The sequence below is a fragment of the Podarcis cretensis genome (genome assembly GCF_951804945.1).
Source record: "Podarcis cretensis genome assembly, chromosome: 7".
In the NCBI taxonomy this organism is placed as follows: domain Eukaryota; kingdom Metazoa; phylum Chordata; class Lepidosauria; order Squamata; family Lacertidae; genus Podarcis; species Podarcis cretensis.
In genome coordinates this window covers 87,257,027-87,277,316 of record NC_137176.1, presented here as the reverse complement: position 1 = coordinate 87,277,316, position 20,290 = coordinate 87,257,027, and the positions used below count along the sequence as shown (strand labels likewise).

Below are 20,290 nucleotides of genomic sequence, written 5' to 3'. Positions count from 1 at the left end.
TATACTTAAGAGGAAATAAAGATCAGAGTTTTATGACTTATGTAACTATTAATCTATTTGCAGTGCCGGCTTTAAAATCTTCTCCCAGATACTTGAGCAGAGGATATGTTACAAAGCAGATCATATTCAACTGCATTTTGTGATGAACTGTCTTTATAATAGCATTAACTGCATGAAAATGTTTGTATGCGGTTTTGTTTACTACAGTGCGGTTAACTCTTAAACTGCAGTCCCAAACATTCTGTATGAGAAGCAAACCTTATTTGTATGCATTGCCTCTCTCTATGGGGTTGTGGTGCTTTCAGGCTGAGGGAGCCGGCGTTTGTCCACAGACAGCTTTCTGGGTCATGTGGACAGCATGACTAAACCGCTTCTGGCGCAACAGGACACTGTGATGGAAGCCAGAGCACACGGAAACCCCGTTTACCTTCCCACTGCAGCTGTACCTGTTTATCTACTTGCACTGGTGTGCTTTTAAACTGCTGGGTTGGCAGGAGCTGGGACAGAGCAACAGGAGCCCATGCCGTCGTGGGGATTCGAACCGCCAACCTTCTGATCGGCAAGCCCAAGAGGCTCAGTGGCTTAGACCACAGCGCCACCGCATCCCTAGTTGGTTGCAATAGCACCCAAGATGGATCAGGCTTGTTTTCTCCTGCTTCGGAGGGTAGGACTCGAACTAATGGCTTCAAGTTACAAGAAAGGAGATTCTGACTAAGAATCAGGAAGAACATTCTGACAGTAAGAGCTGTTCCGCAGTGGAATGGTCTCCCTTGGGAGGTTGTAGAATCTCCTTCCTTGGAGGTCCTTAAGCAGAGGTTGGATGGCCATCTGTCATGGATGCTTTAGTTGAGATTCCTGCATTGCAAGGGGTTGGGCTAGATGACACTCAGGATCCCTTCCAGTTATGCAGTTTTATGTATTCCATGTTCTGTGATTCTACCAGTCATATTCCACTTGAAGAAATTAGCTTTTATAGGCAAACTGTCATGGACAAAGCCTTAGGCTGCTGGGGAAAGAAGAGGCAAGGAGTCTTAGAGAGCAGTGGGAAGGGGTATTGTTTTGTTGCTGACTCCAGCTCTGGACACAAACTGGTATTTGAGAACAGTATGTAGTATTTAAAGCATTCATTTTGTTGCAAAGTTATCTTATTATTTGAATATTTAAAATTTAACTAATGATCAGAAGATAACTATAAGTGAACTTGGAGAGCTTTAAGTGACATCGTCTTCAGTGCTCCTAATAGTCAGCTTCACGGAGAACAGTATTTCCTAGAATTACTGCAATGCTATTGCAAAATTTATTGTTTTATCCATGAAGAATTTAAGTAAATAATTGGTTAGCCGGGAAAGCCATTAAGATTGTAGAGATTTTTATATGTGGCTTTTTTTCTCGACAGCAATGAACTGTGCAATCGGACTGTTATTTCAATAAAAATTTTAGTTTAGTGTGAAATGCTGCAGATACTCTAACAGCAAAGAAGGCTAATGATCCGGGCTTTGCTGTTTGTTATATTGCCATATTAATATTATATGGATAAAATGATCTTCTTAACACTGATACAGATAGTTAGCGTCAGACAACCTGAACAGAAGTTTACTCATAAAAGAATAATTATGGCCTCTAAAAATATTATTATAGTGCTAATGGGTTTTCTTTCTGTTCTACTTCAATAGAAAGTAAATATGTAACCATGTGCCATAAGAATTTGGTCTTGGTAATCTAATAGGGATAAAAGAGAAAATAATTTCATAGTGTCTGGAAATTGTCCACCAATAAGTGTATGAACTAGAAGGATTATTGACAACTGATCTGAAAGGAATAAGAAAGTGTCTAATTTCTCAGCCAACTACCTCCTGCTTATCTTTGGGACCATACTCTGTTTTCCTCTGCTATTGACAGAGGAAAGTGTAACTTTTTTACAGCTGAATCCATCTACAGCAGAACTTTCCAAACTTTTCATGATGGTGACACATCTTTTAGACGTGCATCATTTCGCGACGCAGTAATTCAGTTTTGCATCTTTTCACGATGCAATTCAGTTTGACTAGCAAACCAGATGTTAAACTAACCCCTTTCCGGTCCCGGGAGGAGCACGGCGAGCATTTGCGCAACACACCTACACACTGCAGCAGACACACTAACGTGTCGCGACACACAATTTGGAAAGCTCTGATCCACAGTATGACAGCATATGTTCAAGCTGGGAACTGGTTTTACTGTCATAGAATCTATCACAGAATATTGAGATTATTGAAAGTTTCCTACTGTGGAACCACCTGTTCTTGCTGAAGAAGACAGGGGCACAGAGTAGGGTATTATTACATGTTGATTCTTCCTTGAATGCTTAGGTCAATCATTTTCAACTTTTTCTGTTTTCATATTGTTCTGCTTTACTTTGGACCACATCAGTGAGGCTGAGAGCAGTATCTCGTGGTCTGGGCAGCTCAGGACCTCCATACACGCTGCCCAGGCTTGCGCCCCAGGGAGGTCACTTGGGTGTTGCTAATGCAACGGTTTGACTTCACCCCTGGAGGCACACTCCATTGCATGGCGAGTCCCCCCCCCAGTGGAAATAATGACACATGACACAATTATTAAGGTTAATGGGCTAAATAAGGCCACAACTTTATTGGTTACAGGTGATGAGCAGTATTGACTTAGGCATTGGTCCTAACCGACTATTTCCGACTTCAGCCTGTCCACTTGAAGTCTGGGAAGGGTTAACGACCAGTAGGGGGAGTCCTGCTGATGCACATCAACTAGGAACTGTCGGGATCTGCGTTCGACTGAGCTGATAAAGCTCATCTTCCTCCGGATTGACGTGATTGACGACTTGAGCCTCTGATAAGGCTCCAGGCACATCCCATTCAGCAGAGAATCCAAAACAGCATATGGAAGTGATGGAATTTATGGCTACATCATTATGCTTTATTTATTACTATGCAGACAGAAAAATACACCCTCTCCCTGTGAGAGCAGAGAGCAACTGCACACAAACAGAGTAACAAAGGAACAGGAAACCACTAACGTCACATCCGTCTCCTGTCTCCCGTGAGACTTCCAACAGTATGGAATCCCAGGAATGTAAACAGAGTCCTGTGACTCTAAACAGCTGCACAGTGGCAAAACAGAAACTAACAGGAACTCCCCTGGGGTCACCGATAGGAGGTGTGCCTTAGGCCCTCACCCCCATAGGCTTCGGACAGGGCTACACTCCCCGGAATCTTTTATCGGACTACCCTTCAATATGTGGGGCTGGTGATGGTGTTACCTCCCCTCTTCCATCTACAGAGCAATACCAATGCCTAACCGCCAATACCAAGAAAGTTGTGACCATTTGCCACGAGGTAGACAAAAACCAAGTGGTTGGTGCCAATTTGCCAAGTGGAAAAATTCCTACCAGGCCCCTCAACGGCGACCAACCAAGGTCCATAGCAAGGTCAAGGAACGTAAACCTTATAGGGCGAGAGAGCGGGAAAAGCAGGAACAGCTGGCAGGCAGCAAAGAGGGGGATCCCCGGCCACATCCTGGTTTAAATAAGGCAGGCCACACCCGATTGGCTGGCCAGGAGGTGACACGGCGGGAATCCCCCAATCACGCGCGGGCTGGAGCCGTGAAGCCTGCAACTCCACCTCCTCCGAATGGCGGAAGTGACTTTGTCTCTTGAGACAGATGCCAACAACAAGGGAGTCATGCTCTTTAAACCTGGCTTTGTGGGTTATGCCTGTCCTTAATGGAAGCCATTTCCCCCTTAGAGTGCTGTTTGTGGATGTCCGGGTTTTGATGTGGGGACATAGGAAGCGGTCTTAACCTGAGCCAGACCATCTATAGGTAAGGTAAAGGGACCCCTGACCATTACATGAAAGCTCATCTCGCTTTATTGGCCGAGGGAACTGGCGTAGAGCTTACGGGTCATGTGGCCGGCATGACTAAGCCGCTTCTGGCAAACCAGAGCAGCGCACGGAAACGCCGTTTACCTTCCCGCCGGAGCAGTACCTATTTATCTACTTGCACTTTGACATGCTTTCGAACTGCTAGGTTGGCAGGAGCAGGGACCGAGCAACGGGAGCTCACCCCATCGCGGGGATTCGAACTGCCGACCTTCTGATTGGTAAGTCCTAGGCTCTGTGGTTTAACCCACAGCACCACCCATAGACCATTTATTCATCTAGCTCAATACAGTCTACACTGTCTGGCAGCAGCACTCCAGAGTTTCAGGCAGGTATAAATTTTCCCCAGCCCTACCCTGGAGATTGAACCTTTTGCGTGCAAATCATGTGCTCTGCTACTGAGCTACAGCCCTTCCCACAAGCTCTTTTCACTCGTTTTGGATAATATACTAGCTTCACTTTTTTCTTGAGACAAATCACCATGGCCCTGTTTTTATGCTCTGAGGAGTGCAAGGAATTCTGCCAGTCAAAAACTCCAGCTGGTCCAAAATGCTAGCTGGGTCTAACAGCAAATATTAGAAAATATCCTTAGAATCTGGATTTCACTTGCTACCAGATTGTGTTCAGGTTAAACTCTCTATGCTGGTTTTAACCTTAAACTCTTTATATAGCTTCAAGCTGGATATATTTCAGGGAACAGCATTTCCCATCTCCCCCCCCCCATCAGTTCAAATCTACCAGAGAGATAGAGACTGCAGGTTCCACTGTGTCTGAGATAACATTATTAATCTATTCTAAAAATAGAACTTTTTGTGATGGCACTTGTACTGTAGCTTTTCTCCCTGGGGAAATTTGCCAAGCCTACTCAGTTGTGATCTTTAGGAGATCTGTAAAGATATTTATATTCTGCCAGGCTTGGGGAGATTGCATGACATTATCAGTGCATTTCAGTTAGAAGATGTTGCTTTTAGACTGAAAAGATGTGTTCCACATTGGTAAATTGATATCCAGGTAGCATTAAAATGGAAGCGGAAACTAGCTTTCCTTTACTACCTATATTAGTACATTTTTAATGCAGCCACTCATATTGATATTTTTTTAGAAGTAGATTGTTAAACTGGCTTCCACCAGATATTATTATTGAACGTCATGTAAATTAGTTCTTCCCAAACTTTCTTTCCCACAGATTACTTGAAAATTGTTGAGAGTCTTGGAGAACCACTGAAAGGTTTTTCTGCCTTTTGTAGCAATTGTAATGCACTAGGCAATACAATCATTTTATTGTCTTCTTTCATTTCTTATATATTGTATTTTATTATATATTTCACTTTGAAGGCCATGGACCAGCTGCATCTTTAGACTTATTCCTTGATCTAAAAGTACTATTTTTAGTGTTAGCACTGCTAAACAGAATTTTATTTTTGTGGAATTTGTGATTTCAAACTGTTTTGATAACTGTTGCATGTTAGGGTTCCCATACGTCCAGAATTTCTCGGACATATCTGGAATACTGCAGGCGCAAGCAGTGTCCAGAAGCTCAACAACTTTTCTGTCCAGATTTTCACTTTTTGAAATATGACAATGTATGCTGCCCAGAGAATGATGGTGAGTGATGAAAAATGAATTAATTAATGAATAAATGAATAAATTAAATGAATACATTAATAAATTAATAAATAAATTAATGAATAAATGATAGCCATCTGATGGTCGGCGGTTTGAATCCCCGCGGCAAGGTGCGCTCCCGTTGCTCGGTTCCAGCGCCTGCCAACCTAGCAGTTCGAAAGCACCCTCGGGTGCAAGTTGATAAATAGGAACCGCTTACTAGCGGGAAGGTAAACGGCCTTTCCGTGTGCTGCGCTGGCTCGCCAGATGCAGCTTGTCACGCTGGCCACGTGACCCAGAAGTGTCTTCAGACAGCGCTGGCCCCGGCCTCTTAAGCGAGATGGATGCGCAACCCCAGAGTCGGACACGACTGGCCCGTATGGGCAGGGGTACATTTACCTTTACCTTTAAAGGGGAAAGGAAGTGATTAATTTTTGCCCGCCTGACTGGCATCCAGGGCCATCGGAGGATGACCTTGAGTGACGCCTCCTGTAAGCGAGCAGAGATCCACCCAATTGAAGATCACAGCTGGGATGATATCTGGACCACTCCCCCACTAAGACCTCATTCTATTGTAGAACTTTTACAAATTGCAGGCCAAGTCTTTTATATACAGTGGTGCCTTGCAAGACAAAATTAATCCGTTCCGTGAGGCTCTTCGTATAGCGGTTTTTCGTCTTGCGAAGCAAGCCCATTGACAGCTTAGCGGATTAGCGCTATTAGCGGTTTAGCGGCTTTTAGCGATCAGCTGTTAAGCGGCTTATCAGCGGATCAGCTGATAAGCGGCTTAGCGGCTTAGGAAAAGGGGGGAAAAAGGGGGAAAAACCTGCAGGAACTCGCAAGACATTTCGTCTTGCGAAGCAAGCCCATAGGGAAATTCGTTTTGCGAAGCGCCTCCAAAACAGAAAACCCTTTCGTCTAGCGGGTTTTCCGTCTTGTGAGGCGTTCGTCTTGCGGGGCACCACTGTATCTATATCTAGCCCACTGCATCCCTTTCTCCTTCAAATTTGAATGAACTTGAAAGTTTGCTTACTACTTATGACCTTTTAGTTGGTCCTAATAAAGATACTTTGTACTGTTTATTTGTGGGTAGTCAACCTCTAGAAATTAATGGGAGAGAAGATTGTAATGACTATGTTTTGTGTCCTTTTGACCTATATATGATACTGCCATTCAGCATCCCTTTAGTTGGCTAACATTTTAATGATCTGTCTGATCATCAAATTATGTACTTCCCCGATTTATCTCAACTTTTTTTTACACGGTTATTTCACTTGATCGGAGGAATACATTGGTTTGCTTTAATTGCTACATTAACTACATTTGTTAGTTACCTAACACTTAATTATTTTTGCCATCCATCTGTTTGCAAATTGTCCACGTGCTCCTTCCATAACGAATGGCTCATTTGGTTTCCTGCATAATTACTTGCTACTCATTTGATGCTCTGAATAAATAATACATTTCTGCATAATTAACAAAGTCTTTAACTCCTCATTAATTATTTAGTTTTCGAATACTGTACCTGAATTTATTTTTTCCTGTTTTTGCCGTCTAATTGTTTACACTTTGCCAAATCAACTCTCACTCGCTGTACTCTTCCTTCCCATTCTACTGCTAATCTTATTTTGCTGTTTGCTCTGTGTGCAGAGGGGGTTCTCGTCTTTGTTCTATATTTTGCTTGTCAAGTGTACCTCTCTGGAAGAGATGGCCAGTATCGCCAGTTTATCTAGAGCTGCTATACACCCAGAATTTCCCAGACATAGCCGGGTTTCTTCTGTTGAAAATGGCTGGAGGACTGCATGAATGTGAATAATGGATATAAATTCAGAGCTACATACTACAATGCTGTTCCAGTGTTTTTAAGAGCCACTTAAAAAAAATAAAATAAACTAAGGGGCAGTAATATTGTCCATATTCACAGGCAGCAAAATGCCTTGGGTTAGTCCTGCAAGGACATGAGAGTTCAAACCTTCAGTCAACCATGAGGCCCACAAGATGATTTTGGGAATTGTTGCAGCCTAACCAACCAGAGGGGATGCGGGTGGCGCTGTAGGTTAAACCACAGAGCCTAGGGCTTTGCCGATCAGAAGGTCGACAGTTTGAATCCCTGCGACAGGGTTAGCTCCCGTTGTTCAGTCCCTGCTCCTGCCAACCTAGCAGTTCGAAAGCACGTCAGTGTGCAAGTAGATAAATAGGTACTGCTCCAGCAGGAAGGTAAATGGCATTTCCGTGCGCTGCTCTGGTTCACCAGAAGTGGCTTAGTCATGCTGGCCACATGACCTGAAAGCTGTACGCCGGCTCCCTCGGCCAATAAAGCGAGATGAGCGCCGCAACGCCAAATTCTGTCACGACTGGACCTAATGGTCAAGGGTTCCTTTACCTTTAACCAACCAGAGAGTAAGAGATTTTCCCCCCACCACAGGTTTTCTTGGGGGCCCAGGATAGAAACATTGCAGTAAATACAAATGATGGCATATGACAATGAACAAATATTCTGAACAACCCTGCGTAACAAGAATGTCTCAGTTTGTGATAAATTGGCCCATGAAACACCAGTTGAATTGTTAAATCCTCTTACTGATGATTGCCAGCTGAAAATTACAGTGCTGTTCAACTGTGCTTACTGTACACTTTGAAATCTTGCACAAACAGATTAACTGGCAGTCTATCTCAATATTACTAAATTGCTGCCTGTTACGGTGAACAGCTAATCTCCCCACCCCCCGCAAAAAAAGGAAAATCAAACACATTTGTTAAAGCTCTTTATGTTTCATAATTTAACAAATCTAAAGCTGGAGTAAAAGTAGAACCTGCTTTCTCTACATATTCACATATTTCTTTTTAGCTCCACTGAGCCAATTAATTCTGTCTCTAAACAGAAGGAGGGAACACCTGAGATTTTAATTAGCAGATCTCAAGGGTATTCCGATCTTTGGAGAATTAGGCTATTTTTGGACATGTTAACTAAGAAGATGGAAATAGATTCAGAACTGCTGGAGTTGCAAAGCTTTTTTAATCCAACTGGTGAAATGTTATGGGTGTGTGTGTAAGAAAAAGTCAGTTTGGTGGTTTGGTTCTAGCACGAAAAGGGATATTGATAGGAGGGTCTGTGTTGTTGTTTTGATTGTACCTTGGAGTTCCCGCAACCTCCGCCTTGTGTGTGTGGATAGGGCTGTTTTTTTTTGTTTTAAGAAACACAAATATGTGCTTACTGCATTTATATACCACCTTTCTGCCAAGGCACCCAAGGCAGTTTACACTTTAAAACTCCAAAATGAGTAAAATGTTAAATTGGCACAGCACATGGTGGGGAGGAGCCAGTTTGACTGGGGTTGGATCGAGACACATCAAAAAAAGTGTTTCAGGAAAATGCGTTATAACCTTCATAGTGGGAAATCACGCTGGCGGAAGACGGGACTCCACATCTGGTGTCACAGTGTTATAACGCATATAAAACGCTTTTTCTTTGCTAATGTAGCTGAGTTCTGGAGCAAGGTCTTGCTGTTGCCCTTGCCTGCCTCCATCCTGCCATTGTTCTTTCTTCTCACAAGGCAGGTGGTGTATCTTGTCTACGTAACGTTCAACATACAACCCTCCCTCAACTTGTTGTTATGTGGAATTATTCTATATACATGTGTAGGTATGCCGTATTCCAATGTGTAGTAAAAGAGTAGCAATAGGACTATGTATTAAAGAAGGAAAGGAGAAGTCAGAGTCATATTTCATTAAATACGGCAACTTTGCTAGGGAGACACTGTGTCTGGCAAAGGAATAATCCTTTGGGATAACCCTTAACCTTGCTTGTGAGGGTGTGATAGGAATTTGGTTTCCATGCATTGCTGTGCGTCACGTTTTTATCTTCATTTGATCTTTTGCCTGCTATTTATTGTAAGAGAATCTGCCTTAGAATTACCTCTCTTCAGAGTGCTGTCAATTGTTCAACATGGTTTTCCTTAGAAGGTACTTAGAAATATGCCTGCAAAGGAATTGATCATTACAGTCCTGTATTAAGGTTTGGCATAGCATTAATTTTGGGAGGAAAAAACCTATTTCTCCTAAAGCTCTGCCGTGGTTTTTTTTTATTAAATCTAGTCTTTTACATATTTTGTTTGGTTTGCATGATATCTCATAACAGTAAAATTGCTTACAGTTAAGGGCTCAAGGGGATATGGGTGGCGCGGTGGTCTAAACCACAGAGCATAGGGTTTGCCGATCAGAAGGTCGGCGGTTCGAATCCCCGTGACGGGGTGAGCTCCCGTTGTTCAGTCCCTGCTCCTTCCCACCTAGCAGTTCAAAAGCACATCAAGTGCAAGTAGATAAATAGGTACTGCTTTGGCGGGAAGGTAAATGGCGTTTCTGTGTGCTGCTCTGGTTTACCAGAAGCGGCTTAGTCATGCTGGCCACATGACCCGGAAGCTGTCTGCAGACAAACACCAGCTCCCTTGGCCTATAGAGCGAGATGAGTGCTGCAACCCCAATGTCGTCTGCAACTGGACCTAACGGTCAGAAGTACCTTTACCTTTTAAGGGCTCAATGCAGTTCAGTATTGGTGCCGTATGATAGCTATGTCCTGCTTGCACTGTGGGAGGCAGTTAATCTTTGAATACCAGTTGCTGCGAATCACTAGGAGAGAGAATGCTGTGGTGCCTGAGGTCTTGCTTGCGGGCTTCTCCATGGCATCTGGGAGAGCAGGATGCTAGATGAGATGGGCCTTTGGCCTGATCCAGCGGGTCTCATCTCATGTTCTAAGTTCATCCGACCCTTAGAGTAGATGATAGACCTGTGTGCACTTCCCTCCCTGCAACCTTCCCCCATCTGCTTTATCAAGGGACCTGAGTTTGAAACTTCTCTTGACCCTGAGCAAGAGGAAAGAAGGGCTGGATGGGGAAATAGGAGACACACATAGGTCTTCCATTTTACAAGATGTTTGGAAATGTGTGTGCTCACACAATAGAAGAAAGGGGAGGGGATCATTTATACCGTGTTGGGATCCCTCAGCATGCAGATGGATTAGGTTAGACCTGTGATGAATCAGATGGGGTCCTGAGTTTTCAATAGCTGAAAGAATCATGATGAAGATTTAGAATTTTTTGTTGTTTAGTCGTGTCCAACTCTTCGTGACCCCATGGACCAGAGCATGCCAGGCACTCCTGTCTTCCACTGCCTCCCACAGTTTGGTCAAACTCATGCTGGTAGCTTCAAGAACACTGTCCAACCACCTCGTCCTCTGTCGTCCCCTTCTCCTTGTGCCCTCCATCTTTCCCAACATCAGGGTCTTTCCCAGGCAGTCTTCTCTTCTCATGAGGTGGCCATAGTATTGGAGCCTCAGCTTCAGGATCTGTCCTTCCAGTGAGCACACTGGTTGGGAAATAATGGCCATTTAGAACTGAATGCCAGCGAAAGTGTGAGCTTGAGATGAATATATCCTTTTTACTTTTGATTGTTTTTTAACTGTTTGGTGACTTCAGCGTGCAACTGAGTATAACATTGGATTCTGCTAAAGTGGCTTGAGAAACATGTGACCAAACATGTCATTCATGTTTTTGTGCTCTGAATCATAGAATCATAGAATCATAGAATTGTGGAGTTGGAAGGGGCCCCTGCAATGATCTTGTTCATCTTATTTTAGTTCATGTGGAATACAAGAACAGGAGACAAAGAAGTAGGAACACAAAGAAATGAGTGTAAGGAAAATTGCATACACACCACTTTTGAACTGCAGAAAATATCCCCCAAGCTTGTGTATGGACTTCAGCCAAGTGTTGGTTGCCATGAGTTTGCCAACGGCTCTGACTTGAGTTTACTGCAATCACTTACAAGATGACATAATTCAGTTCCTGAAGGTGCATCCTCAGACAGAAAACAAACTGGATTATGAGCTCTTGGGATCACTGTAGCACTGTAAACCTGTCAAGCAATATAGAGCAAGAAAAGCTGGAAGAAGATTCACATTTTCTATTTTCAGGTTTGCATTTGTGCAGGAAGGGAAATAAAGGTGGAGGGTCGAATAATAGATGGAATGCAGAAAGATGTGCCTTACTGGGAATAACCTTTTAAATAAACTCTCCTTTCTGGGGTTTCAGTCTAGGGTGAAAGCCAAGGAGCTGCATAAGGGCTATACATGGAAAAAGAAATTGGGAATAGTTCCAGTGCATGCATTAAAGTGAAGGATGATTGTATAGATCTCCACCTCCCTAGATTTCAGCATTTTTGTTTATTATACAGTCTTCATTAGCTAATCATTTTCTAATTCTATTAATCCAAGGTACTTTAATTATGAGCAGCAGAAGGTACTTGATCCATCTTCCCTACTAGAATAGGAAACAGGCTGTGTACACAATATACAATTAAAATACTCGCCAATACCAAGAACTTTGGGAACTGTATCTTCTCCCTCACAGAGCTAGAGATCCCAGTTGTCTTAACAAATTACAATTCCCATGATTCTTTGGGGGGGGTTAATTATATTGTGTATACATATATTTCTTATTTTGTTGGGGACTGCAATCACCCATTCTCAAAGATTTTGAAGCAATTAATGCCAGACTTCAAAGTCACCTATATGTTTCCCCTTTGTCATCATTCACATTCCTGTCTTGGAAATTCAAAATGTTGGTGTGGTCCTATTAGCTCGTTATCTGTAGGAAAGAATGAAACAGCATTTGCTTGCAAGGAAACTGCATAAGGGCCAAATCACCACTATCTCTTGTTATTTTGAGTTACTGATTAAGAACCACACTGTGCTACAACTTGTTCAGGTCCAATTGATCATCCAGTGTTGTGATATATGATTATCTCCTACTGCCAGTGAAATACCAATGACAGTTTGCAAAGTGTTTACGTTTGGAAACTGCTTAGCGTCTATGAATTTGAGCTTATAGTTTCTGGTTATGTAAATAAACTGGGACAAAATGAAGCCTCGTTTGCCCACCCATTTCTTAGCGCAATTTTCTATTCTGTTTTCTTATCGCCTGTCACAGTTGCTGTTGTCACCTTGCCGTTGCCGCAAGTTACTCGTGCAGGGATCTAGTATATATTTTAATAGGATTTTGAGTAGCAAATGACATTGGGTGCTGCGAGCAGAAAAAAAAAACCCAGTCCATATTTAACACATCATCTTGATTACTCATGTTGCTGTTGCAGAAATACAAGAACATCCTTGGGCACAATTATTCCCCCAATTAGAGGGGACTCTTTTTTTACATGCTTGCAAAGCACAGTTGACAGGATGCACGGAATCAAGGAGCTGGTATTTTTTTTTTGTAGTTTGGAAAATTAGGTAAGCTTGTTCAGTTTACCTGTTCATTTCAAAACTGAATTATGAATCTTTTGCAGCAATTCTAGCCCTCTCTGCTTTTGCTGTGCTTCTGTGTTCTTTGTTGGTTTCTCTTTTTTTCTGTTCATTGGAGTTTTTCAACAATTTTCCGTTGTTGAGAGAGTTGAAGTTGGAATGTGCTGTGTGGTCAAGGAACTGTCTGCTCTGCCTGTTGGCCTGTTGGTCTGCATGACTTCCCCCACTGGAAAGGAGGCAAAAGGCTTCAATGGGTCCTTCCAGTAGGAGGTGTCTTCCCTGTGAAGCGTGCCACCTGTCATTCCCAATAAACAGAAATTCATCACAAGAAAAACCCCTGCATTCTTGCCTCCCCCTGGGTAACAAATCAAACGATTCTCGGAACTCTTAGTATCTATCAACCTGGGACCTAAACTCATGGACACAAAGCTCATCACTATATTGTTGGTTGGCTGCACAAGAAAGTATTGTTTGCTGGGAAACTCTCTCGGTATTTTCTGTCGGCAGATGCTACGTTCTAATTTGGCAGATTCCACTTTGTGAAAAAATGGACCCACAACCTTCTGTTGTCAAAGGAGTGAGCCCAGTCTGATGTGTTTGCTGCTGTTTGGTTTTTGCTGCTGTTTGGTTTCTGTTCTTGCCTTTTATTAAGCTTTCAATGGGTGGAAAAGCCTCCCTCTGGAGAAATTCCTTAAATTTAAATTAAGAACTATCCTAACTCAAATAGTCCTCATCCCCCTACTTCTCCCCCACCCCTTTTCAAATGCATCTATTCCCAGTTAATAAGACTTATAATTGTTTTGTTCCAAGCTTCATTGTTCATTTGTTGGACAATCCTGTCTGTATTTTTGTCTGTGTTATAAAATCAATAAAAATCGCTTTGAAAACTGTAACCCAACCTCCCTTACCTGTGAGTAAGTTCACTGAGTTAAATGGGACTTACTTCTGAGGACACATGGTTAGGATTGCAGCCTTGATGTTTTATCTGAGTCAGTGAATGCTTTTATCATCTTACCATAATATGCAACCAAAATAGAGGGATCTGTGGAGAAAAAAATTCCAAAGGAAAACAAGCATCCCTTTATACCACCATTGTACATGCAATTGCAAAGTCACTGTGTTCACAGCATTGTTTGGGAAAAGACATTAAGATTCTCTCCGTCATCACTTCAGTGTAGAATTTGAACTGGGTTCAGTGCTGCATGATTCTACAAGTGAATTTTATGCAGTCCTTGTTTTTTTATCGGTTCTGTCACTTATCCAGAATAATTGTATGTTCAGGATATACTTCTTTGCCAAGTTAACTGAAAGGAATGTTCTAGGCAATGTTCCTTATTGTAAAACATCAAGGATTCATCCTTTGTTTTGCATACTTGTTTCTTTTGAACACTTCACGAATTCCATTTTTTTTGTCTATTCTTCTACAGTAAGAGAAATCAACTCTTATTCACCACCAAGGAAATGCTAATAAAACAGAACATTTTTTTCCAGATGAAATAAATTTAAAAAGTACATTTCATTTCTCTAGCAAATTTAAGCAAGAGAACATTCCTCATATCATCTCTCCTCCAATTGACTTTTACAGTCGTACCTCGACTCCTGAACGTCTTGGGAGTTGAACGTTTCAGCTCCTGAACAATCAAAAACTGGAAGTGAATGTTCTGGCTTTTGAACGTTCTTTTGGAAGCCGAACATTCGACAGGATCTTCCTGCAGCCAATTAGAAGCCACGCTATGGAAGTCGAATGTTTCGGAAGTCGAACGGAGTTCTGCAATGGATTTTGTTCAACTTCCGAGGTACGACTGTACTAAATAATTCACTTTGTCGCAGGGATGACAGTATGCATCTCTTGTATGATATGTTTCATCCACTTTTCCCTGACGTTCCAACATCTGTGTCGTCCTTGCAGTTCTATCCACAACTCTTGCTTTTAAAAGGATGATCTTAGCTTTTCTATGTCGCTACAGTTAGCATGAAGTACATTCGAGGCCGGAGAATTTCCACAAATGTTTCAATAAAAATCTTTTTAAATCATAGGTAGTGACTTAGATGTCAATGATCCTGTTGAGGATTATAGTGAAATATGAAACACTTAGCCTAGACTTTATTGAATCGGTGGCCAGAACTCATATTAATCCTGCCATGGGCTCAAGATGGCACTATGATATAGAAAATGTACCAGTCATAGTACTGTTAGAGATTAAAGGCCAGAAGTGTTCCATTTAATGCCAGAATAGTAAACTATATGATGCTGTGCTATTTTGCGATCAGATTTCTTCTTTTTCCCCTCCTGTGGAACACAGATATCTTTTTGATTTCTGGTCTAATTCCCTTTGAATTTGTGTATGGCTTTCCAAGAATCTACATTAAAAATAAAACTCTTATCAAATCTCACCTGTTGACCGGAAATACATAGGCTCCTTAGAATTTGCCTAGCTTGGTTTCTAACTCTAAGGCTTCCTCAAAAGATTCCAGAATGATAGACTTCAGAAAATGGTGCTGAAAGCTAGATATACGAAGCAGCAACTTTGTTGTAAGCTCAAGACAAAACAACAGACACAGTTGAAAAGTTGGGTGACAGGTGGCAAGGAGAGGAACCTAGTTCCTCCCAACATCTTGTCAGCTTTGCTTTTTACCAGTTGAGTTTATGAACTGTATTTAAAGGCAGTCCCATGAACAGAGCCTCTTGCATAACTAGTGATGCAATTATTATTATTATTATTTTTCCGTATTGGGTGGCAGCCCCTGAGGAGTTTGGAGATTATCAATGTAACTGATAGTCACATATTTGATTGATGTGCATTCTTTGAATACGTCAAACTGTATTTTGCATCTTTTTGTTTCAGGGGTGGATGATCGAAACAGCAGGTCTCTTCATCTGCCTCAATATTGTGTGGTTTTCAGTTTTGATCTGGAGCAAGAAGTTGTCTAAAATAAGCACACAGTACGTGCTGTAAGTGGGGTGCAACACCCACCAAACTAGTCCATTGAACAGAACCTCTATATTGGTGTTGCTTCAATGTAGGTGTTTCTGTTCATCTTTATTTACATGATTTTGTTGTGTGCGGCATGGTGCTATATTAGTCTGTTTTCGTTTTGTTCCTAGCTGTATCACGGGAAGAGGAATGCTATTTTTGTCTCCCTGTTGCCTACTTCAGCTTTTGTTTCTGTGGCATGCAAACACTAGGCCTGTATTCTTGGAAATCTGGGCATCTTCTTGCAACAAACTGGTCCTATTCTTTGGAATCCTTCTGCACACACACTTTTTCACGTCTGGAGAAAGAAGGGAGGCCTGTAGGCAGATGGTTCTAGGAGCGATAGCAAAGCAGATATTTGCCTCCTGTTGCCCAGAATGCAGCATCCTCAACTGTTTGTTCAGTTTTTGGCATTAAGGCCGGGAGGCTTGTACTTGACATGAGTGCCATTGACGATGATCTTGCATTTCCAAAAGAGCACTTGTGTTAACTGAAAAGAAAATCCAGCTACGGTGCCATTCTATCACAGGCACCTAGGAATAAACTTGCACTCTGACTTTTTAAGGTAAAGAAGCTGAGTTACTTTTCTTTTCTTACAAAGTCAGCAGGCCAGAACTTGGCAAATGGGATGGAAGGCATCTTCCTTGTTTATGTAGCACTTGTCATAGATTGCAGGCTCTCTGAAAGCGCTGGAGGTACATGCGATTGAATCACACAAGGTTAATGCTTATCTTCAATGTATCACCCTTTGGTAAGGAATTATATTGATGCGCCTAGCAACAGAATATGTTGTTTTCTTAGCAACTCCTCATGGTTCATGCTGGCCTCTGTGTTAAGAGGGATGTGCTCTGAGAAAATAAGATTAAGTTAGCAAGTAGCCTCAGATTAGATTAGGTTTTTGTTTTTTTAAAGTAAGCCTGCAAACTTTGGGGCCTGAAGTAAGGTACTATTTATGGTGAAGTTATGAGAAAATGCTGTCTTCAACTTTAAAAGGTAGCCATGTGCAATTAGTCAGTGTCTTCATTGTAATTCGGGTGTGGCGTTGCACAATAGACCTTTGAAATGAAGAAGAGGTGGCATTAAGAATGACAGATTAATTAAGGAATTTAGGTTAATGGTGTCATATTAATACATGTGTTTAGTAAGGTTAATTATTGGTTTGTCCTCTCAGAGTCTGAAGGTCATTTTGCAGCTTTGGGGCAGGCTTAAAAGAGGCACATAAGTGTTTTCCATGAGCCCCAAAAGCCCTCAGTGGATATGGGTGGCAGGATGTGTGTTTGAAGAAGAAAAATAAAAAATAAAAAACTTTGGGCACAAGCCCTTATGCATACCTGAGGTGGAGTCACTGATCCCAGTCTTTTGGCTTATTTATCCCTTACCTTTCCTGCCCCAACCTGGCCACAGTGATCCAAGCGACAGTCACTTCCAGGCTTGACTACTGTAATTTGCTCTACGCGGGGCTGCCCTTGAAGCTGTCGCAGAAACTCCAGCAGGTGCAGAATGCTGCAACAAGGCTCCTCACGGGGTCTCTGCCATGGGAGCATATTCACCCAGTGCTTTTCAAGCTGCACTGGCTCCCGGTGGAGTACAGGGTCAGATTTCAGGTGCTGGTTTTGACCTTTAAAGCCCTAGGACCCTCATACCTATGGGACCGCCTCTCCTGGTATGCCCCACGGAGAGCCTCAAGGTCCATAAATAGCAACACCCTAGTGGTCCCAGGCCCTAAGGAAGTTAGATTAGCTTCAACCAGAGCCAGGGCCTTTTCAACACTGGCTCCAGCCTGGTGGAACGCTCTGCCTCATGAGACCAGGGCCCTGCAGGATCTGATTCCTTTCCGCAGGGCCTGTAAGACAGAGTTGTTCCACCTGGCCTTTGGCTTGGAGCCAATTTGATTCCCTCCCCCTCCCCCTCTTTCTTTTTTCTTTTTCTTTTCTCCTCCTGTGCTGAGGCTGCATTTTAATATTTTAATGTTTCAATATTTTAATGTTGTATTTTAATCTTGTTTTTAAATTGTATTCATTCAACTTGTTTTTATTATTGCTTGTTAGCCGCCCTGAGCCCGGCCTTGGCTGGGGAGGGCGGGGTATAAATAATAATAATAATAATAATAATAATAATAATAATAATAATAATTATTATTATTATTATTATTATTTATACCATTCCAGGGTGAACCTTAGTCTCTGTGGCAGTCCTGCAATACTGTTTAACCAGTAGCTCAGCTCAGAAAGAATTCTGCGTATATTATGTGGCTTTGGTTTGAGCAATGAGTGTGTCATAGTAGTGAACAAGGGAATCCTGTCTTGTTCATGCCAGCGATGACATCTGCACATGCCAGCCAGAAACAGACAACTGTAACTGCCCAATTGATCGTGCAGACTCAGTGTCATTGATCATCTGAAGCTATTTCATACTTGTGGTGCCATATCTAATGGAAGTCATGCCTGTAATTGGGCCATTAATGAGAAATTGGGGGCCTAAGTAGTTCAGGGTTATAAACACCAATGTCTCTACCACCAGCCAAGTTTTTGATAACATTACGCTCTGCTACTCATAGCTATGAGTTTTAGGAAGACTTAAGATGATTTCATCAGAAGAACAAAGTGGATCAGAGAAAGTCTGTGTAGACAGGCTTTTCTTTTAGCCCTTAACATGGTAGACTAGTAGCTCTGTCAAAGTACTTACAGTCTGTCGTTCAGCTTCTAAAGCCCTCCTCAACTGACATTGATCTCTTCCTAAGTCTACTACTGTCTTAGGGCCATCTTATGCTGGCTTTGCAAAGCTAGAAAAGTCTATACAGTTTTGAAGCAATCTCTGCATCTCAGCTAGCTTTTGCATGCCTTTTTATACCATTTCACCACTCTTTGTGCAAGACTATTATATACTGTATAACTTGTGCCATCTGGAACATCCATTTTATTACTCTTTGCCTCATTTACTCTCCATCTAATTTAAAACCATGTCTGGAAATATGCCTTCTCCCTCCCCTATTGCCACTATAATATACAGTACTGTACATTCACGTTCATCTCTTACAGGTTCTGTCTTTTAACTTGATTACTTTTCTTGGTTTTTCATTTCCACTTGGGAGCAAAATTAGGACTTTAAAAATCATTTCTCCCCCTGTATATGCTTTAACCGATCTTTCTTCAATTGCAATATTGAGTGAGCTGTTCTCGAGAATCGTATAAGACATTGGAAACAAAAGGCAAAGCGTTCTTGCTTTGTGAAAAATTCTCAGTATCCATTAGTAAATAGCTAGGAACGTGTTACTCAGAGATTACGGAGCTTTTGAAATGTCACAATTTCTTTTCCTTCTTAATTCCCCCCTCCCTTTTGTTCATAGAGTTATCGTGGTGCTGGTATTTGTTTTCATAAAATGTTTAGTGCTGCATTTTTGACTCGGCTTCCTTGGGCTACTTGTGTTCATAACTGGAATTCTGCAAATGCATCTATGGATAAAATTGCACAGAATGTGGTTAAACTGTTTCCTTATTACTGCTTTGACATTTTAATGAATGGAGACCAAGGGTCAGTATCTTTACATATGTATCCATTGGTTGGATTATTTCCCCTCCTTTCATGCTTTGGCAATCCAAAGTTTTTATTTGACATCACAGCGAAATGGCTGTTTCATTTACTTGTGTACATTTCATTTCTTTAACTTTGAATATGACCTTTGTTTTCTTTTTTTCATATAAAGTGTTCATAAAAAATAATACATGAATTATAACATATTTTTCAAAGTTCAGACTAGAACCCATACCAATACTGTAAAAGGTGCTAGAGGGTTAAAGAAAACCTAACAAGCCAGCAGAGGGCAAGATTCCTCCACCCGGTTTTAGCCAGTTTCCCCTCCTCCAGCTGCAGGCATAGATACAGACCTGTGTTTGCTGGATCCGTCCAAGCCCCTGGAGAGACTTTTCAAGTACAGTGCGAGGAGGGGAAAGGAGAGATCTGTTGCATTTGTTTGCTTTGCTTTCCACTCACATAATATTGGACACAGCTTGATACAATCATCATAATTCCTGAACTAAAAGGCCTTCATGTTACAATGTGTTTTGTAAGTAACGGGGGGGGGGGCAGTGCTGAAGCGTAACTGGGTTCCCACGAGGCAAGACACAGTGATAACAGCAAGAACCTTTGTTGAACTAACAGAACTGGCTTATATACATTTCTGAAGGCCTGGGCCACTCCCACTCCCAACGTGATTGGCTGCCTAAACTTCCAAGCTGCGAATCATAACTCGAGAGTTCAAAGGCCAATGACAGAGGCCCAAATCCTGAAATGTTCTGTGATTGGATATCATGTATCGAATCAGAACACAGGGGCACAGAATCCTTAGTCCAGACGCAAGCTCAGGTAAACACAGACCACTGAATACATAACAGTGCCCCCCTGTTTTCTGTGCCTCCCAGACCCCTCCCCCAAAAATAACCCCTTCTCTTTCCACCTCAAGCTGCTGCCACGGTCGATGTCCAGGGGGGCCACCACTTCTGGCTGCCTTCCTGTCCTCCTCCTGCTGC

General features: G+C 42.2%; 1 protein-coding gene and 1 long non-coding RNA gene across 3 annotated transcripts in view; one reads left to right on the top strand and one right to left on the bottom strand.

The window, feature by feature from the left end:
- The window catches only part of TRAPPC9 (trafficking protein particle complex subunit 9), a 279,059-nt gene that overhangs the window by 131,260 nt on the left and 127,509 nt on the right, over positions 1-20,290 (top strand). The window lies entirely within an intron of this gene.
- Positions 16,660-20,290, bottom strand: part of LOC307220607 — a 511,018-nt gene continuing 507,387 nt past the window's right edge. Inside the window, exon 2 of the long non-coding RNA XR_013840983.1 lies at positions 16,660-17,407. This is a non-coding gene — a long non-coding RNA (uncharacterized lncRNA). The remainder of the gene's footprint in view (positions 17,408-20,290) is intronic.